Genomic DNA, 8,586 nt, shown 5'->3' with positions numbered 1-8,586 from the left:
TTGAAACGGCCTCTCACTCTGTCGCCCAGGCTGGAGTGCAGTGGCGTGATCTTGGCTCACTGCAACCTCTGCCCCCTGGGTTCAAGAGATTCTCCTGCCTCAGCCTCCTGAGTTGCTGATATTACAGGCATCTGCCATTGTACCCCGCTAAGTTTTGTATTTTTAGTAGAGACAGGGTTTCACCATCTTGGCCAGGCTGGTCCTCATGATCCGCCCATCTCACCCTCCCCAAAATGCTGGGATGACAGACGTGAGCCACCATGCTCACGGCCTTAAAACTTATTTTTAACGGTCAGGGGCATTTCAAGATCACTTCTCTAGTGGGAAGGCCTTGGTGTTTCTACTGCAGTAACAATGTGGTCATTGTATTTAAATATGCATAATAGTTCATCACATTAGGGAAGCATCATCTTTTTCTTCAATTGTCTAATTCATAACTAGATTATATACCTAATTTTACAGAACTATTTTCATCTACATAAACAATATTTTAAACTTATCTTTGTTGGAGTTGGTAACAGGCCTCAACTAGACACATTTTTGTAAACTGAATTTTCCATTCCCCCCTTTTGTTTTTTTGAGACAGAGTCTCACTCAGTCACCCAGGCTGGAGTGCAGTGGCACGATCTCAGCTCACTGCAAACTCTGTCTCCCAGGTTCAAGCGTTTCTTGTGTCTCAGCCTCCTGAATAGCTGGGACTACAGGCGTGCACTACCATGGCCAACTAATTTTTGTATTTTTAGTAGAGACAGGGTTTCACTGTGTTGGCCAGGCTGGTCTCAAACTCCTGACCTCAAGTTATCCACCCACCTTAACCTCCCCAAGTATGGGGATTGCAGGTGTGAGCAACCTCAACTGGCCTCCATTCCCTCTTTATTTTTAATCTGGTCAGCTTATGATGAAAGAGAATAACTGAATCCTTTAATAACAAAAAGTCATCCAGTTAAGATGAGCCCAGAGCCGTTTTAGAAGTATATCTTCCGTGGTTTTTACATTTCTAATTAGCCAGCTCTAGTATTTTGTCTCTTGTGAATAAATTGTGATCATTCATCTTCCCAGGAAATTGTCTATTTCATTATAAGTTCCAAACTGATTGTGGGTAACATCTTATATTTTTAAAATCATAACAGTTCTCTTTACTTACTGTCTTTTCTTAATTTGATTTGACAGGTATTTTTTATTATGTTGGAATGATTTTTTCTTTTCAGACAGTCTCACTCTGTTGCCCAGGCTGCAGTGGAATGGCACAATCTCAGCTCATTGCAACCTCTACCTCCTGGATTCAAGCAATTCTCCTGCCTCAGTCTCCCGAGTAGCTGGGATTACAGGCGCCCACGACCAAGCCAGGCTAATTTTTGTATTTTTAGTAGAGACAGGGTTTCAGCACGTTGGCCAGGATGGTCTCCCAACTTCTGACCTCACGTGATCCACCCACCTCAGCCTCCCAAAGTGCTGAGATTATAGGTGCGAGCCACTATGCTCAGCCTATATCAAACGAATTCAGTTAGATTCATAATTTTTACTTGTCAATTACTTCTTTTTTAGCTTTATCATTTCCTTCCACCTACCTTTTCATTTTATTTATTTTTCAGAGGGTACTTTTTTCATATTTTAGAGACAGAATCTCACTCTGTCGCTCAGGCTGGAATGCAGTGGCACGATCTCAACTCACTGCCACCTCCGCCTCCCGGGTTCAAATGATTCTCATGCCTATCTCTCAAGTAGCTAGGATTACAGGTATATACCACCATGCCTGGCTAATTTCTGTATTTTTAATAGAGACGGGGTTTTGCCATGCTGACCAGATTGGTCTCGAACTCCTAGCCTCCAGTGATCCACCTGCCTTGGCCTCCCAAAGTCCTGGGATTACAGGTGTGAGCCACCTCACCCACCCTACTTTTCTTAAGTTGTATATTTTTTAAGCTTGGCTGCATCCCTAGCATATAATGTGTATGCAAAGAGTGTACTGGGCCAGGCACAGTGGCTCATGCCTGTAATCCCAACACTATGGGAGGCAGAGGTGGATCACTTGAAGTTTGAGACCAGGCCTGACAAGACAGCAAGACCCCATTGCTACAAAAAATAAAAAATTAGCTGGGTGAGATGATGTGCACCTGTGTTGCCAGCTACTTGGGAGGCTGAGGTGGGAGGATCGCTGGAGCCTGGAAGGTCAAGGAGCTGCAGTAAGCTATGATCCCACCACGGCACTCCAGCCTGGGCGACAGAGCAAGGCCCTGTCTCGAAAAATAGTGTACTGAATGAATAAATTTTCAAATGCTTGAGGTGGCAGAGGAGATGGGAAAAGGATGGGTTCAGACAATAAAAAAATACATACACAGCTTGCTTTATTGCAGCTCACATTATTGCCTTTTGCAGATTCTGCACTCTACAAATTGAAGGTTTGTGCAACCCTGAATCAAGCAAGTCTATCAGCACCATTTTTCCAATAGCATGTGCTCACTTCATGTCTGTGTCACATTCTGGTAATTCTTGCAATATTTTAAACTTTCTCATTATAATATCTGTGATGGTGATTGTGATCTTTGATGTTACTACAGTAATTGCTTTGGGATGCCTGAACCACCCCATATAAGACTGCAAATTTAATCAATAAATGTGTGTCCTCACTGCTCCAGCAACCAGCTGTTCCATCTCTCTCCCTCTCCTTGGGCCTCCCTATTCCCTGGGACACAATATTGAAACTAGGTCACCAAATAACCCTACAAGGCTTCTACGTGTTCAAACAAATGAAGTCGCACCTCTCTCACTTCAATCAAAAACTAGTATGATCATCCGCTTAGTGAGGAAGCCACGTTGAAGGCTGGGATGGGCCAAAGCTAGGCCTCTTGCACCAGTTAGCCAAGTTGTGAATACAAAAGAAAAGTTCTTGAAGTTAATTATAAGTACTACTCCAGTGAATACGAGTAAGAAGAAAGCAAAACAGCCTTATTGCCGACATGGAGAATGTTTCAGTGGGTCTGGTTAGAAGATTAAACCAGCCACAACACTCCCTTAAGCCAAAGCCTAATTTAGAGCAAGGCCTTAACTCTTTTCAATTCTGCGAAGTCTGAGAGAGGTGAGGAAGCTGCAGAAGAAAAGTCTGAGGGCCAGGCGCAGTGGCTCATGCCTGTAATCCAGCACTTTGGGACGCCAAGGCAGGTGGATCACGAGGTCAGGAGTTTGAGACCAGCCTGGCCAGCATGGTGAAACGCTATCTCTATTAAAAACACAAAAACTAGCCGGGTGTGGTGGCAAGTGCCTTTAATCTTAGCTACTCAGGAGGCTAAGGCAGGAGAATTGCTTGAACCTGGGAGGCAGAGCTTGCAGTGAGCCAAGATCGCACCACTGCACTCCAGCCTGGGTGACAGAGCAAGACTCTGTCTCAAAAAAAAAAAAAGTCTGAGACCAGCAGAGGTTTGGTTCATAAGGTTTAAGAAGCAATCTCTGTAACATAAACAACAAAACAAGAGACTTTCAATGTAGATGAAAATAGAAGACAATGCCACTATGACTTTCATAACTAGAGAGAAGTCAACGGCTGCCTTCAAAGCCTCAAAGGACAGGCTGATTGTCTTGTTAGGGGCTAATGCAGCAGGTGACGTTAACATCAGGCCAATGCTCATTCATCATTCTAAAAATCCTAGGGCTCTTAAGAATTACGCTAGCTGGGCATGGTGGCGCGTGCCTGTAATCCCAGCTACTCAGGAGGCTGAGGCAGGAGAATTGCCTGAACCCAGGAAGCGGAGGTTGCAGTGAGCTGAGATCGCACCATTGCACTCCAGCCTGGGTAACAAGAGTGAAACTCCATCTCAAAAAAAAAAGAATTATGCTAAAACTCCTCTGCCTGTGCCCTGTGAATGGAACAACAAAGCCTGAATGACAGCATATCTCTTTATAGCATGCTTTACTGAATATTTTTAAACTTGCTGTTGAGAACTACTGCTCAGAAAAAGATTCCTTTCAAAATATTACTGGTCACTGACAATGCACCTGGTCATCCAAGAGTTCTGATGGAGATGTTCAAGGAGATTTTTTTTTTTTTTTTTTTTTTTGAGACAGTCTACCTCTGTCCCCCGAGGCTGGAGTGCAGTGGCTTGATCTTGGCTCACTGCAACCTTCACCTCCTGGGTTCAAGTGATTCTGGTCTCAGGCTCCCGAGTGGCTGGGACTACAGATGCATACCACCACGCCCAGCTAATTTTTTGTTTTAGTAGAGACAGGGTTTCACCATGTTGCCCAGGCTGGTCTCAAACTCCTGAGCTCAGGCAATCTACCTGCCTCAGCCTCCCAAAGTGCTAGGATTACAGGCATGAGCCAAACCATGCCCGGCCAGATTAATGTTTTGGGTTTTTTTTTGAGATGGAGTCTTGATCTTGTTGCCTAGGCTGGAGTGCAATGGTGCATCTCAGCTCACTGCAACCTCTGTCTCCCAGGTTCAAGCAATTCTCTTGCCTCAGGCTCCCGAGTAGCTGGGATTACAAGCATGCACCACCACACCTGGCCAATTTTTGTATTTTTAGTAGACAGGGTTTCTCTATGTTGGTCAGGTTGGTCTCGAACTCTCAACTTCAGGTGATCTGCCCGCCTGGGCCTCCCAAAATGCTGGGATGACAGGCGGGAGCCACTGTGCCCGGCCCAGATTAATATTTTTATGCCTGCTAATACTACATTCATTTTGCAGCCCACGGGTCACAGAGTAATTTGGACTTACAAGTCCTATTATCAAGAAATACATTGTAGGCCGGGCGCGATGGCTCAAGCCTGTAATCCCAGCACTTTGGGAGGCCGAGGCGGGTGGATCACGAGGTCAAGAGATCGAGACCATCCAGGTCAACATGGTGAAACCCCGTCTCTACTAAAGATACAAAAATTTAGCTGGGCATGGTGGCGCGTGCCTGTAATCCCAGCTACTCAGGAGGCTGAGGCAGGAGAATTGCCTGAACCCAGGAGGCGGAGGTTGCGGTGAGCCGAGATCGCGCCATTGCACTCCAGCCTGGGAAACAAGAGCAAAACCCCACCTCAAAAAAAAAAAAAAAAGAAATACATTGTAAAGGCTATAGCTGCCATAGTGATTCCTCTGATTAATCTGGGCAAAGTAAACTGAAACCCTTCTGGAAAGGATTTACCATTCTAAATGCTTTAAAAACATTCCTGATTCATGGGAGGAGATAAAAATATCAACATTAATATGAGTTTGAGAACGCTGATTCCAACTCTTATGGATGACTTCAAACAGTTTGACTTTAGTGGAAGAAGTAAATGCAGACATGGTGGAAACAGCAAGAGAACTAGAAGTGGAGCCTAAAGATGTGACTGAATTACTATAATCTCATGATAAAACTTTAGTGGATAAGGAGTGCTTCTTATGGACAAGAGTCGTTTCTGGCCAGGCACAGTGGCTCACGTCTGTAATCCCAGCACTCTGGGAGACTGAGATGGGCGAATCACTTGAGGTCAGGAGTTCGAGACAAGCCTGGCCAACAGGGTGAAACCCTGTCTCTACTAAAAATACAAAAATTAGCCGAGCGTGGTGGTGGGTTCCTGTAATCTGGGCTACTCACGAGGCTGAGGCAGGAGAATCGCTGGAACCAGAAGGCAGAGGTTGCAGTGAACCAAGATGGCACCACTGTATTCCAGCCTGGGTAACAAAAGCAAAACTCAATCTCAAAATTAAAAAAAAAGAAAAGAAAAAAAGTGGTTTCTTAAGATGGAATCTACTCCTGGTGAAGACGCTGTGAACACTGTTGCAATGACAGCAAAGGATTTAGAATATTAGATAAACTTAGTTGATAAAGCAACAGCAGAGTTTGAGAAAACTCCATTTTGAAAGAAGGTCTACTCTGGATAAAATGCATCAAAGAGCATCACATGCTACAGAGAACTATTTTGTGAAGGGAAGAGTCAATTAATGTGGTGAACTTCACTGCTATCTTGAGAAATTGCCACAGTCATTCCTGCCTTCATCCACCTGACTGGTCAGCAGCCATCAACATTGAGGCAAGGTCCTCCACCAGCAAAAAGATTATGACGTGCTAAAGGCTCAATCATTAGCATTTTTTAGCAGTAAAATATTTTTAGTTAAGGTATGTACTTTTTTTGAGATATAATGCTATTGGCTGCTTAATAGGCTACAGTATAAACATGGCTTTTATGTACACTGGCAAACAAAACTTCGTGGGACTTACTTTATAGCAACATTTGCTTTATTGTGGTGCTCTGGAACCAAATCCACAGGATCTCCAAGGTATGCCTGTAGAATGGTCAGGATGTGGTGAATCATATATGGGACAGGGAGGAGTTAAGGAAGAACCCCAAGTTCTGGCTCAGGCAAATGTCTGCTAGGAACTGAACTCTCTCTTCCAAAATTCATTATATTGAAGTCCTAACCCCTAATGTGATTGTATTAGTGACAGGGCCTCTAATGAGGCAATTAAGGTTAAATGAGGTCATAAGCGTGGGGGCCCTAACCCAATAGGACCAATGTCCTCATAAAAGGAAGAGACCGGAGATATGTGTACAGAGAGAAGAGGCCTGGTCTAGCGCAGTGGCTCATGCCCATATCCCAGCACTTTGGGAGGCCAAGGTGGACAGATTGCTTGAGCTCTGGAGTTCGAGACCAGCCTGGGCAACATGGTGAAACCCTGTCTCTACCAGACAGACTACCCAAGGCGTGCTAGCCTTGAAACTCAGATACCACGGCAGTGTGATAGGTCCTTCGGGACCAACAAAAAAACAACTTGACGCATTTTTTAAAAAGTGAAGTCTCAGGCTGCCAGAAAAACAACTTTAGTACAAAAACTGGAACACTCTGGTTTCAAGCAACCCAGTACCTCATAGGTGGAGAAAGCAACAAACATGTACACATATCACAAGCAGTTTATTATTTAAGCTTGTTTGACCACCACCTCATTTCCTGTGGCTGAAAAGTTTGGGGAGAAGAGAATCCTACTGTCAGTGATGACCATCTTGGATTAGTACCCCAGGAATGGCTGTACCAGTGGCTTGTGACCACCTCCCTAATGTTACCCAAATAGGAACCACAACACCTCTCATCTGAACAGAAAAAGCAAAAAAGGCTTCAGAAGGCAGAAAGCTCAGAGGTAAAGAAGGTGCTCAAGCCAGCCCACAGGCACTGCCATTGAGCTGATTCTGTTTAATCCTGTGGTGTCTCCTTCCCTAAGATGTCTCACTGTTGATGAGGATATCTCTTTGGAATGTTTTATTTGTGTACAAAACATTTCTGCACATTTTAGACCCGTGCCCAGCTACCAGGGTGCCAGACAGGAAACTGCAGAGCTTGAAGGCCAAGCCTCCTACCAGAGTCCCAGCAGAGCAATGAACATCTGGCTGGGCCTCTGTTCCCACAATTTCTGGAGGCCCCTATGCCATATTCTCTGCTTTCTTATTAAATGGCTGCGTGGGTTTGGCAAGCAGAAATGAGGTGTTAAAAGCGCAATGGCTGCAGGGACTGGGTCCCGGCACGTTGAGTTCCAAGTTGGGGCTCCATCTGCATCATGAGTGCCCCCACCACAAACCCCCTAACTGCTGTCACCACCTCCAAAGGAGGCCAAATCCTGAAGGTGGGCTTCGGCATGGACACAACAGCATCAAAGGTGCAGGAGGTCCCCATCCAGAAACACTGGATCATGAAGTGTAATGACAGCATCTTCCAGCGGCTCCAGGACTGGGACCAGCAGCCACACAAGGTCATCCCTTGAAAGTCCTGTGGGAGGAGGTGGTGCCCACCCTGCCAGGTGGTCGCTTTGATGGGATCTTGTATGACATGTACCCACTGTAGGAGACCTGGCACACACACCAGCTCAACTTCATCAAGAACAACACTTTTCACCTGCTGAAGCTGAGGAGGGTGTAGCCCTCACCTACTGCTACATCACTTCCTAGGGGCAGCTGATGAAGTCAAGTACTCAGGTGTCACCACCATCCGAGACACAGGTGCCTGAGCTATTGGAGGCAGACCTTCAGGGGAAGAACTTCCTCAGAGCAGTGATGGTGCTGGTCCTGCAGATGATCACATCCCTGGTCACCAAGCCCTGAGCCCACCCAGCTCTGGCCAAAGAGCCCTCTGCCACCCCTCCTCAGTACCTTCAGGGCTAAGAGTCCAGGCTCTGGCTTGTCATAGCCCAAGAGCTGACCCTGGCTGTGTCATTGGGCAGCTTTTCTGACCCCTACAATGGAAACACTGCTGCTTCCCTGCCAGGGTCCTGGAAGGCAAAATCAACACTAACACTGGGCTTGCTCCTCCCTCCCTCAAAATAAGGGCAAGATGAACTCTCAGAGGAACAGCAGCAGATAGAGAGGTGCCAATGGTCAAGTGTGGAGAGCAGACTCCAAATGAGAATGCAGCAGAGCAGATGACAGGATGCGTAAGTCAGGCGATCTAAGATCTAAGTGGCATGAGCCACTGTGCCCAGCACTCTTAGGCTTTTTGAGAAATATACTTTCCCCAAAATTTCCATAAGATTTGTTCCACCTAGGTATTACCCAAAAGGATCTGGTGGTGAAATCGATGTGGGTACAGGCTTCCTCACCACAGACTGCTTGGAGACCTGAATAATCAATTTCCAA

This window comes from Callithrix jacchus, chromosome 6 (assembly GCF_049354715.1).
Source record: "Callithrix jacchus isolate 240 chromosome 6, calJac240_pri, whole genome shotgun sequence".
Taxonomy (NCBI): domain Eukaryota; kingdom Metazoa; phylum Chordata; class Mammalia; order Primates; family Cebidae; genus Callithrix; species Callithrix jacchus.
The sequence above is the reverse complement of the archived record's forward strand: the minus strand, read 5'-3'. Positions refer to the sequence as shown.